Genomic DNA, 12996 nt, shown 5'->3' with positions numbered 1-12996 from the left:
AGTGCCAACAACCAATCCCTTCAGGACCATACCAGAGAGATACCTTCTAGATGATGATTCTCTATTTATAACTATATTTTGAGACTTATCAGTTAGCAAGCTATTAATCCATTTAATGGTTGCCATATTGATTTTATCTATGCAGTGCTGTTGTAGATGTGTCAGTCCCGGACAGTAAAGAGATAAGGTGGGTGAGGTAACATCTTTCATTGGACCAATGTCTGTTGGTGAGAGATACAAGATTTTGCACTTACAAAGAGCTCTTCTTCAGGTCTCAGCTCTGTGAACTCTGTCTAAACTCTAAAGCTTGTGTCATCAACAGATATTGGTCCAGTAAAAGATGTTGCCTCACTCACATTTTCTCTCTAATGTTGATATTATGTCATTCTAGTTTTTTTTTATTCAAATTGTCATGAGGTACCAAGCCAAAGGCCTTAATGAAGGCTATTACATCAACACTATTACCATTATCAGCCAAATTTATAATCTCATCTGAAAAACAGATATCCAATTAGTTGAAAGGGTCTATTTTCCATAAGAAGCAAGGATTGTTCCAAAATTTCTTCTCTTGACACCTCGATCTAAGCCAGGCCCTCAGAAGCCTAAGGAATTCAGCCTTCCCAGGTCCTGGGTTATCAGTGAAAAGTCCAACCAGTTTACAAAAAGTTGCAGTGATGGGGATTCTACAACCTCCCCTGGAAGCTTGTTCCAGAGTTGAACTACCTCTTATAATTAGAAAGTTTTTCCTAAGATGTATCCTAAATCTACTTTGTTGCAGATTAAGCCCATTACTTCTTGTCCTAACTTCAGTGGACATGGAGAACCATCAATTCCCACCCTCTTGATAATAACCCTTAATATATTTGAAGATTGTTGTTAGTTTCCCCTCACACAAGTCTTCTTTTCAAGTTTTCTAAACCTTTTATCATTTTTGTTTCTCTCCTCTGGACCTGTCCAATTTGTTCACATCTTTCCTAAAGTGTGGTGCCCAGAATTGGACACACTACTCCACTGGGGCCTCACCCTCACCCACAGTAGTGTGGACAATTACCTCCCGTGTCTTACATACCACTTTCCTGTTAATACACCCCAGGATGATACTTGCCTTTTATACAGCTGCATCACATTTCTGACTCATATTCCATTTGTGATTCCCAAGATGCTTTTCAGCAGACCTACCATCTAGCCTTTTAATCCCACGTTTTGTAGTTGTGCATTTGACTTCTCCTTTCAAAGTAAAGTACTTTGCACTAGCCTTTCTTAAATTTCATCTTGCTAAGTATGGACCGATTGTCTAATTTGTCAGGGTCATTTTCAATTCTAATCCTGTCCTCCAAAGTGATTGCAACCCCGCTCGGCTTGGTGTCATCTGCAATTTTATTAAGGACAACCTCCACTACATTATGCAAATCAGTAATGAAAATATTGGATGGTACTGAACCCAGGACTGACACCTGCAGGACCCCACTAAATTCACACTCCTAGTTTGCCAGTGAACCATTGATAACTACTCTTTGAGTACCATCTTTCAACAGGTCGTGTACCCGCCATATAGTAGTTTCCTCTAGATCTTATTTCTCTAATTTGCTTATGAGAATGTCATGGGGAACTGTATCAAAAGCCTTACTTAAATCAAGATAAATCACAGCTGCTGTTTTCTCCCCATCCACTACGCCAATAACTTATCAAAGGAATGTTTTGATTTAAAACGGAACATTTTTAGTTAACCAAAACATGTTGGTCTTTTGATGAAAATTGAAAAAAAAAATACATGAACATTTTTGATGAAAGCTAAAATATTTTTATTGTTGTCCACGTATTTGATGCCAAAGAATCAATTGGATGTATTAGTTATAGAATGCATAAAGAATATTATTTCCTTGTGTTCCTCCTAGACTATCCACTACATTAAAACAGAGGAATGAATTAAGTCCAGTCTTCCAGGACAGGTCTGGTAACTCCTTAATGAGGCAAACTTTTGGAACAGCAGGAGGAATTTCCAGCTGCTCGCATTACCAAGAAAGGTGAAGCTGTTTCAATTTTAATTTCAGCTCCAGCTATGCCTGGCTAGTGGATCTAACTTACCGGCTGTGCTGACGGAGCTTGTCAATATAAATTCCCTTCATTCCCAATCTTTTTCTCTCCAGAGGACACATAATAGCTTTGGCTGCTGCTCAGTGGCGCATTATAAGGTGGTATATTTTGCTTTTCCCGCACCTAGAAATATATCAATTATAAGAAGATTTCATACCAGATTCTCATTTCCATGAAGCTCACTTTACACCACTGTGGCATTTCAAGAGGATTTAAAGTCTGTATGATCATTCTAAATCACTTCCCTTTTATGGAGCCCCTACACTGTTAGAGTGCTGTGAAATACTGTCAGTATAAAAGAGAATCTGTCACTTCAAAACCAAAAGGCTCTGGCAAAGTTGTAGATCTCTACATCGGTTAGAATCTCTTTCCATCACCATCCAACTGTCTTTACCCCACCTACCTTGTTCATGAACTGCATCTCAAATTGATCGCATGAGGGAAACTGTTTTGTACTCCACCCTCAGCTCCCCATCACCCTGGGGACATGTGAACTCAACAGAATGTCACAGACTTCCCCCTAGAGTGTGTAACACATTCTGCTAAGTCAGGCTGGTCTCCTGGTTAAAGCACAGGAAATCAGCACACTAGCCCTGCCTTTCCCAAATGCTTTTTGCACTGTGAACTTCAGAGTGTTATGCCAGCCCCTCCCTCAGCCTCATTTTCCCCTTCTGTGAAATAATGATAAATACCATAATTTGACCCCTGGGTACAGACAAAGAGCTCCCAGAAGAAGCCACATCTTTGAGTTTTATTAGTCCTAGAAAAGCAAGGATTTCTTCCGCATATACTTGAGGGCAATCCACTAGCACCTGAGCTATTCACCATTTACAGACAAACAGTTATCGAGCTCTCCTGTAACAGGGAAAGGCACCAGTACGCAAATCCATAGATACCAAGGCCAGAAGGGAAGATTGTGATAATCTAGTCTGTCCTCCCATATAACACAGGCCATACAGCATCTGCAAAATAATTCCTGGATCCGGTATTTTAGAAAAAATATCCCATGTTGATTTGAAAATTGCCAGTGACAGCGAATTCACCACTAACTAGACTTGGTAAATGGATCCAATGATTAAATACTCTCCCTGTAAAAATAAGCACTTTATTTCCTGTTTGAATTCCTCTAGCTTCAAGTTTCAGCCATTGGATCACATTAGACCTTTCTCTGCCAGATTGAAGAGTTCATTATAAATATTTGTTTCTCATGTAGGAATTTATAGTCTGTGATCAACTCACCCCTTAACCTTCTTTTTGTTAAGCTAAATAGTTTGAGCTCTTTGAGTCTATCATTATAAGGCATGTTTTCTAGTCCTGTAACCATTTGCCTGGCTCCTCTCTGAACCCTCTCCAATTTATCAACATCCTTCTTGAATTGTGAACACAAGAACTGGACACAGTATTCCAGCAGTGGTCACACCAGTTCCAAACACAGATTAAAAATGAACTCATCTACTCCTATTTGAGATTCCCCATTCATGCATTAATTTTTTAGCCACAGCATCTCAGTGGGAGCTCATGTTCAGCTGATTATCCACCCTGGCCCTGAAATCTTTTTCAGAGTCACTGCTTCCCTCGATAAGGTCCCCCACCCTATAAGTTTGGCTGACAATTGTTGTTCCCAGAGCTATACATTTACATTTAACCATGTTAAAACACATATTGTTTGCTTATATACAGCTTATCAAGGTATCCATATTACTCTATAGAAGAGACCTTGCCTCTTCGTTATTTACCATTCCTCCAATTTTTCTGTTATCTGTAAACATTATCAGTGATGATTTTATGTTTTCTTATAGATCACTGATAAAAATGAAAAATAGCCTAGGCCAAGAACCAATCTCTGTAGGGCCCTACAAGAAACACACCTGCTCAATGATGATTTCTCATTTACAATGACATTTTGAGCAATCTGTTAATCCATTTACTGTTTGCTCCGTTGATTTTACATCTTTCTAGTTTTTTAATCAAAGTGTCTTGAGGTACCAAGTTAAATGTCTTATAAAAGTCTAAGTCTATTACATCCACACTATTACCTTTATCAGCCAAACTTGTAATCTCACCCAAAAATGATATCCAATTAGTTTGACAGGATCAATTTTCTATAAACCCAAGTGAACTGGCATTAATTATAGTACCTTCCTTTAAGTTCTTTATTTCTTGAGTCCTGTATCAGTCAGTCCATTATCTTGCCTGGAAGCCATGGCAGACAGACATGCCTATAATTACCTAGGTCAACCCATTTTCCCTTTTTAAACATTGGCCCAACATTAGTTTTCTTCAAGTCTTACGGAACTTCTCCAGACTCCAAGGCTTATTGAAAATCAATATTAACAGTCCAGTGATCTCCTCAGCCAACTCTTTTAAAACTCTTGGATGCAAGTTCTCCAGCCATTCTGATTTTAAAATTTCCCATTATAACAGCTGATGTTTATCATCTTTCAGAGATATTAGTGTAAGGGAAATTGTGTAATTATCATTGTACAATATCACTATGTCATCTTTCAGAGTAGCAGCCGTGTTAGTCTGTATCCGCAAAAAGAACAGGAGTACTTGTGGCACCTTAGAGACTAACAAATTTATTAGAGCATAAGCTTGTGCTCTAATAAATTTGTTAGTCTCTAAGGTGCCACAAGTACTCCTATTCTTTTTACTGTGTCATCTGTTTTTGATTTCCCAAATGCAGACCAGAAATATTTATTGAACACTTCTGCCTTTCTGCATTATTATGGATAATTCTATCATTTACATCTAGTAATGGCCCAGTAGTACTCTCATGATTATTTTTGTTTCTTATACTTTTAAAAAAAACATAATAATTGCCGTTAACTCCGCTGGCCATAAATATCTCCTTGTGTCCCTTTGCTTCCTGTATCAATTTTCCTAAATTCCAATATGTATATTTGTGTGTGTATTTAAATATATATAATGCCTTCACTTCCTCTCCAAATTAGTTGAGTTTTTTAAACAGTATGGCCTTTTTTTCTCAAGGATCCATGGCAATACTTAAATTCCAACTAGTGGGGACACAAATTTTATATAGTAAACATAAGGAGAGGACCTAGATTATGAAAGTGGGATTTTCAAAGAACATAAGAATGGCCAACTGGGTCAGACCAATGGCTCATCTAGCCCAGTAGCCTGTCTTCCAGTGATGGCCAGTACCAGATGCTTCAGAGGGAATGAACAGAACAGGGCAATTATTGAGTGGTCCATCCCCATTGTCTAGTCCCAGCCTCTGGCAGTCAGAGTTTAAGGGACACCCACAGCATAGTGTTGCATCCCTGACCATCCTATATACAAATGCGAGAAGTATGGGGAATAAGCAGGAAGAACTGGAAGTGCTAATAAATAAATACAACTATGACATTGTTGGCATCACTGAAACTTGGTGGGATAATACACATGATTGGAATGTTGGTGTGGATGGGTACAGCTTGCTCAGGAAGGATAGACAGGGGGAAAAGGGAGGAGGTGTTGCCTTATATATTAAAAATGTACACACTTGGACTGAGGTAGAGATGGACATAGGAGACGGAAGTGTTGAGAGTCTCTGGGTTAGGCTTAAAGGGGCAAAAAACAAGGGAGATGTCATGCTAGGAGTCTACTACAGGCCACCTAACCAGGTGGAAGAGGTGGATGAGGCTTTTTTCAAGCAACTAACAAAATCATCCAAAGCCCACGATTTGGTGGTGATGGGGGACTTCAACTATCCGGATATATGTTGGGAAAATAACACAGCGGGGCACAGACTATCCAACAAATTCTTGGACTGCATTGGAGACAACTTTTTATTTCAGAAGGTTGAAAAAGCTACTAGGGGGGAAGCTGTTCTAGACTTGATTTTAACAAATAGGGAGGAACTCGTTGAGAATGTGAAAGTAGAAGGCAGCCTGGGTGAAAGTGATCATGAAATCATAGAGTTTGCAATTCTAACGAAGGGTAGAAGGGAGAACAGCAAAATAGAGACAATGGATTTCAGGAAGGCAGATTTTGGGAAGCTCAGAGAGCTGATAGGTAAGGTCCCATGGGAATCAAGACTGAGGGGAAAAACAACTGAGGAGAGTTGGCAGTTTTTCAAAGGGACACTATTAAGGGCCCAAAAGCAAGCTATTCCGCTGGTTAGGAAAGATAGAAAATGTGGCAAAAGACCACCTTGGCTTAACCACGAGATCTTGCACGATCTAAAAAATAAAAAGGAGTCATATAAAAAATGGAAACTAAGACAGATTACAAAGGATGAATATAGACAAACAACACAGGAATGCAGGGGCAAGATTAGAAAGGCAAAGGCACAAAATGAGCTCAAACTAGCTACAGGAATAAAAGGAAACAAGAAGACTTTTTATCAATACATTAGAAGCAAGAGGAAGACCAAAGACAGGGTAGGCCCACTGCTTAGTGAAGAGGGAGAAACAGTAACTGGAAACTTGGAAATGGCAGAGATGCTTAATGACTTCTTTGTTTCGGTCTTCACCGAGAAGTCTGAAGGAATGCCTAACATAGTGAATACTAATGGGAAGGGGGTAGGTTTAGCGGATAAAATAAAAAAAGAACAAGTTAAAAATCACTTAGAAAAGTTAGATGCCTGCAAGTCACCCGGGCCTGATGAAATGCATCCTAGAATACTCAAGGAGCTAATAGAGGAGGTATCTGAGCCTCTAGCTATTATCTTTGGAAAGTCATGGGAGACAGGAGAGATTCCAGAAGACTGGAAAAGGGCAAACATAGTGCCCATCTATAAAAAGGGAAATAAAAACAACCCAGGTAACTACAGACCAGTTAGTTTAACTTCTGTGCCAGGGAAGATAATGGAGCAAGTAATTAAGGAAATCATCTGCAAACACTTGGAAGGTGGTAAGGTGATAGGGAACAGCCAGCATGGATTTGTGAAGAACAAATCATGTCAAACCAATCTGATAGCTTTCTTTGATAGGATAACGAGCCTTGTGGATAAGGGTGAAGCGGTGGATGTGGTATACCTAGACTTTAGTAAGGCATTTGATACGGTCTCGCATGATATTCTTATCGATAAACTAGGCAAATACAAATTAGATGGGGCTACTATAAGGTGGGTGCATAACTGGCTGGATAACCGTACTCAGAGAGTTGTTGTTAATGGTTCCCAATCCTGCTGGAAAGGCGTAACGAGTGGGGTACCGCAGGGGTCTGTTTTGGGACCGGCTCTGTTCAATATCTTCATCAACGACTTAGATATTGGCATAGAAAGTACGCTTATTAAGTTTGCGGATGATACCAAACTGGGAGGGATTGCAACTACTTTGGAGGACAGGGTCATAATTCAAAATGATCTGGACAAATTGGAGAAATGGTCTGAGTTAAACAGGATGAAGTTTAACAAAGACAAATGCAAAGTGCTCCACTTAGGAAGGAAAAATCAATTTCACACATACAGAATGGGAAAAGACTGTCTAGGAAGGAATACGGCAGAAAGGGATCTAGGGGTTATAGTGGACCACAAGCTAAATATGAGTCAACAGTGTGATGCTGTTGCAAAAAAAGCAAACATGATTCTGGGATGCATTAACAGGTGTGTTGTGAGCAAGACACGAGAATTCATTCTTCCGCTCTACTCTGCTCTGGTTAGGCCTCAGCTGGAGTATTGTGTCCAGTTCTGGGCGCCGCATTTTAAAAAAGATGTGGAGAAATTGGAAAGGGTCCAAAGAAGAGCAACAAGAATGATTAAAGGTCTTGAGAACATGACCTATGAAGGAAGGCTGAAAGAACTGGGTTTGTTTAGTTTGGAAAAGAGAAGACTGAGAGGGGACATGATAGCAGTTTTCAGGTATCTAAAAGGGTGTCATAAGGAGGAGGGAGAGAACTTATTCACCTTATCCTCTAAGGATAGAACCAGAAACAATGGGTTTAAACTGCAGCAAGGGAGGTCTAGGTTGGACATTAGGAAAAAGTTCCTAACTGTCAGGGTGGTTAAACACTGGAACAAATTGCCTAGGGAGGTTGTGGAATCTCCATCTCTGGAGATATTTAAGAGTAGGTTAGATAAATGTCTATCAGGGATGGTCTAGACAGTATTTGGTCCTGCCATGCGGGCAGGGGACTGGACTCGATGACCTCTCGAGGTCCCTTCCAGTCCTAGAATCTATGAATCTATGAATCTATGAATCTTGGTTCATAGCCATTGATGGTCTCATAACATTTCCTTATTCACTTTCTCCACACCATTCATGATTTTATAAACCTCTCTTGTATCCCCACTCAGTCGTCTCTTTTCCACTCTGAACAGTCCCAATCTTATTAATCTGTCCTCACAGGGAAGGTGTTTCATACCTCTAATAATTTTTGTTGCCCCTTTCTCTCCTTTTTCCTACTCTAGTATATCTTTATTGAAATGGAGTGACCAGAACTATTTTCAGTATTCAAGGTGATGGTTTATATATGGTTAATTCATTGGGATTTGGGCAATTAATTCCCACAGGCTTCTTTGAAAATGCCAGCTTCAAACTAGATCTGACATCCAATGGGAGTTGGGAACCTAACTCCCTTAGGCATAATGTAATGAATAAGGGGGCATATATAAAGATCATATATAAGTGTTATTCAATCCTAGCATCTTAGACTCAGACATTAAAATCAGAAGGACCATCATGATCATCTAGTCCAGTGGTTTTCAAATTTTTTTTCTGGGGACCCAGAAGAAAACTGTTGATGCCCACGACCTAACGGAGCTGGAGATGTGTGAGAGGTTTGGGGTGTGGGAGGGGGCTATGGGCTGGGGCAGGGGGTTAGGGTGCAGGTGGGGGTCAGGGCTCTGGGCTGGGGCTGCAGGCTTTGGGGTGGGGCCGGAGATGAGGGGTTTGGGGTGCAGGAGGGTCTCCGGGTTTGGGGGGGGATTCAGGGCTGGGGCAGGGAGTTGGGGTGTGGGAGGGGGTCAGGGTTCTGGGCTGGGGGTGCAGGCTTTGGGGTGGGGCTGGGGATGAGGGGTTTGGAGTGCAGGAGGGGGGTCTGGCTTTGGGGGGGGCTCAGGGCTGGGGCAGGGGGGTGCAGGCTCTGGGGTGGGGCCAGAGCTGAGAGGCTTGGGGTGCAGGGGGGGGGGGCTTTGGGTTTGGGGGGGCTCAGGGCCGGGGCAGTGGATTGGGGTGTGGGAGGGGTTCAGGGCTCTGGGCTGGGGTGCAGGCTCAGGGGTGGGACCAGGAATGAGGCATTTGGGGTGCAGGAAGGGGTTCTGGGTTTGGGGGGTTCAGGGCTGGGGCAGGGGTTTGGGGTGCGGGGTTGGGGTGTGGGCTTACCTCTTGGTGGCTCCCAGTCAGCAGCACGGCCGGGGTGCAGAGGCAGGCTTCCAGCCTGTCCTGGCACTGTGGACTGTGTTCCACCTCGGAGCCAGCCAGCAGCAGGTCCAGCTCCTAGGCAGAGGCATGCAAGCGGCTCCGCACGCCTCTCGCCCACAAGATCGGGTGTGGGGGCAGCGCGTGGAGCCCTGTGGCCCCCCTGCCTAGAAACCTGACCCACTGCTGGCCGCTTCTGGGGCACAGCACAGTGTCGGAACAGGTAGGCACTAGCCTGCCTTAGCTGGGCAGCACCACTGACGTGACTTTTAATGTCCCAGTCAGTGGTGCTGACCAGAGCCGCTAGGCTCCCTGGGTGCTGAGCAAGGTGACCCAGTGCCTTACATGCCGCGACTCAACGGGTAGTGATCAATGGCTCCATGTCTAGTTGGCAGCCGGTATCAATCAGAGTGTCCCAAGGGTCGGTCCTGGGGCCGGCTTTGTTTAATATCTTCATTAATGATCTGGAGTATGGCATGGATTGCACCCTCAGCAAGTTTTCAGATAACACTAAACTGGGAGGAGTGATAGATACGCTGGAGGGAAGGGATAGGATACAGAGGGACCTAGACAAATTAGAGGATTGGGCCAAAAGAAATCTGATGAGGTTCAACAAGGACAAGTGCAGAGTCCTGCACTTAGGACGGAAGAATCCCATGCACTGCTACAGACTAGGGACCGAATGGCTAGGCAGCAGTTCTGCAGAAAAGGACCTAAGGGTTACAGTGGACAAGAAGCTTGATATGAGTCAACAGTGTGCCCTTGTTGCCAAGAAGGCTAACGGCATTTTGGGTTGTATAAGTAGGGGCATTGCCAGCAGATCGAGGGATGTGATCATTCCCCTCTATTTGACATTGGTGAGGCCTCATCTGGAGTACTGTGTCCAGTTTTGGGCCCCACACTACAAGAAGGATGTGGAAAAATTGGAAAGAGTCCAGCGGAGGGCAGCAAAGATGATTAGGGGACTGGAACACATGACTTATGAGGAGAGGCTGAGGGAATTGGGATTGTTTAGTTTGCAGAAGAAAAGAATGAGGGGGGATTTGATAGCTGCTTTCAACTACCTGAAAGGAGGTTCCAAAGAGGATGGATCTAGACTGTTCTAAGTGGTAGCAGATGACAGAACAAGGAGTAATGGTCTCAAGTTGCAGTGGGGGAGGTTTAGTTTGGAAATTAGGACAAACTTTTTCACTAGGAGGGTGGTCAAGCACTGGAATGGGTTCCCTAGGGAGGTGGTGGAATCTCCTTCCTTACAGGTTTTTAAGGCTGGGCTTGACAAAGCCCTTGCTGGGATGCTTTAGTTGGGGATTGGTCCTGCTTTGAGCAGGGGGTTGGACTAGATGACCTCCTGAGGTCCCTTCCAAACCTAACATTCTATGATTCTATGACCCAGTACTGGGTCACGACCCTAACATTGAAAAACACTGTCTTAGAGTGTAAATGAAAGGGTTTAATAGAGGAGTTACCATAGTGTTAAAGATGTTGGTTGTTTTGTTCAAATCCAATGAGTTCTGTTTATAAGGCTTGACATACAGAAAAGTGATGGATAGTCACAACAGTGAGGTGGGCAAAGGAAGTGGAAAAGGCCTTTTGCCGGCTTTGTACTGATGGGATTCTCAAGGTGGTGGAGCTGATGTAAATGTAGGAGACCAGGGTTATCGCGCATGAGACCAGGACAACAATGAGGTGCTTGTCAGTGCATGAGAGCACTATCCAGGAAAAGTCTGATGATGTTAGGGCCACAGAAAGGCAACCTGGGTATTAGACACCAGCACAGAGACAGCCAGGAATATGCAGAGCCAAAAGAAGAGGACCAGCTGAGCAGAGAAGGTGCTGTTCACGAGGGAGCTGTGGCGCAATGGGTGGCATATGGCCAGATAGCGGTCATAGGCCATGACGGCCAGGAGGAAACATTCTGTAGAACCCATGGAGAGGAAGAAAAACAATTGCAGGAGGCAGACAGTGAATGAGATGGTTTGGCTTGTGCCCAGCATGATGCCAATGGCCTTGAGGACACATGCTGTGATGTACCAGATCTCCAGGAAGGAGAGATTGCAGAGAAAGAAAATACATGGTTGTGTGCAGGCATGGGTGGGTCCTTACTAGGGCTATGATGGACACATTCCCTATGATGGTTAGGATGTATATCACAGAAAACAGCACAGCAAGGGACATCCGGAAATACCAAGTGCCGGGAAAGCCCAGGGGGATGAACTCCTGCATGGTGGTTTAATTTATTATTTCTGTCCCAGCCATCACGTCCACCTGTCAAGACATGAGAGATCATAGGGCATTTAAACATGTTAAACACATTTGGATGTGCAAAGTTCAGACCCCAGAAATCTGGTGCTAAACCTGAGAGGATAAATAGGAAAATGGGTGCTACTCAACACCGCCCTGCCTTGTGCATCTTTCCACCTCCACAACAGAGAGGAGAGCTCCACTCATCATTCTTTTAAGACCCACGAGGATGCAGTGGGTGGCTGACCCTATGTTTTCTTTTCTGTCTTCACGATCTAGCCCATCAACCCCACTTCAAACACCCCTGAGGCAGCGTCAGGTTCGGGCCCATTCTCTTCATGGCTCACCTTGAAGCTAACTTTGATCTCTGTTCAGGACACAGTGGGAGTTTTGGCACAAGTCCCATTGAAAGTTGATAGGATTCCTACTCCTAAGTCACTTACAGTCTTCTGACTTTCAATGGGGCTTTTCTTATTTCGGTGTAGAAGTGTTCAATTTTTCCCCAAACTAACCTTTTTTTCCAATTGAAAAATACTATTTTGTTAAACCTGAAATATATCAAGGAAACATTTTGAGTTTGGTTGAAAATTTGGTGCCTCAGGCCTATCATGGATTCCGAATCAAAACAAAAAATCTGAGGAAAATTAACTCTCTCTTCTGCAGGTTTGTGCACTCATTTGTAATGTAGGGAAGAGAGGTTTGAGTCTTTTCTGGCTCAGGTAGAATGGGGACTATGAGTCTCCCTCATCCCATGGGACTGCCTTACCCATCTGCCTATTGTGGGGTAGATCTCTTTTTTTTTTTTTCTGAAGAAAAAAAATGAAAGGCCTCATTTTTGTTCCATATTGGAATGAAAAGCAAGTGTGAAACCTGGACATTTTTCACTAAATAGAATTCTTGTTTCCTGGTCAGATCTGCTTTGCCCCTTTTACCCCCTCCCTACCCCGACCTCCAATTCTCAATAATAAGGAAGCAACATTAGAAACTAGCAGTTACATTTTTTATTTATTGTTAGAATCTTAAGGTCCCACCTATGGATGGGACCCCATTGTGCTAGGAACTGTAACAACATAGCATGGAAACCATCCCTACTCCAAACAGCTTACAATCCAGAAGACAAGACAGACAAACAAGTAGAGGCAAACAACAAACAACTTCCCATACATTCCTCTTCCAATTCTAATATGCCTTTTTAAGATGAGGAGACCAGAATTGTGTGCAGTACTCAAGGTGTGGGTGTACCATGGATTTACATTGTGGTATTATGATATTTTCTCTCTTATTTTTTATCCCTTTCCTAATGGTTCCTAACATCCTGTTAACTTTATTCATTGAGGCTGCACATTGAGCAGACATT

General features: G+C 43.0%; 1 pseudogene; it reads right to left on the bottom strand.

The window, feature by feature from the left end:
- Positions 1–10798: 10798 nt before the first annotated feature.
- On the bottom strand, positions 10799–11627 carry LOC135975128 (olfactory receptor 6F1-like; annotated as a pseudogene).
- Positions 11628–12996: the final 1369 nt, after the last annotated feature.

This window comes from Chrysemys picta, chromosome 13 (genome assembly GCF_011386835.1).
Source record: "Chrysemys picta bellii isolate R12L10 chromosome 13, ASM1138683v2, whole genome shotgun sequence".
Taxonomy (NCBI): Eukaryota; Metazoa; Chordata; order Testudines; family Emydidae; genus Chrysemys; species Chrysemys picta.
This window is presented reverse-complemented; position numbering and strand designations above follow the sequence as displayed.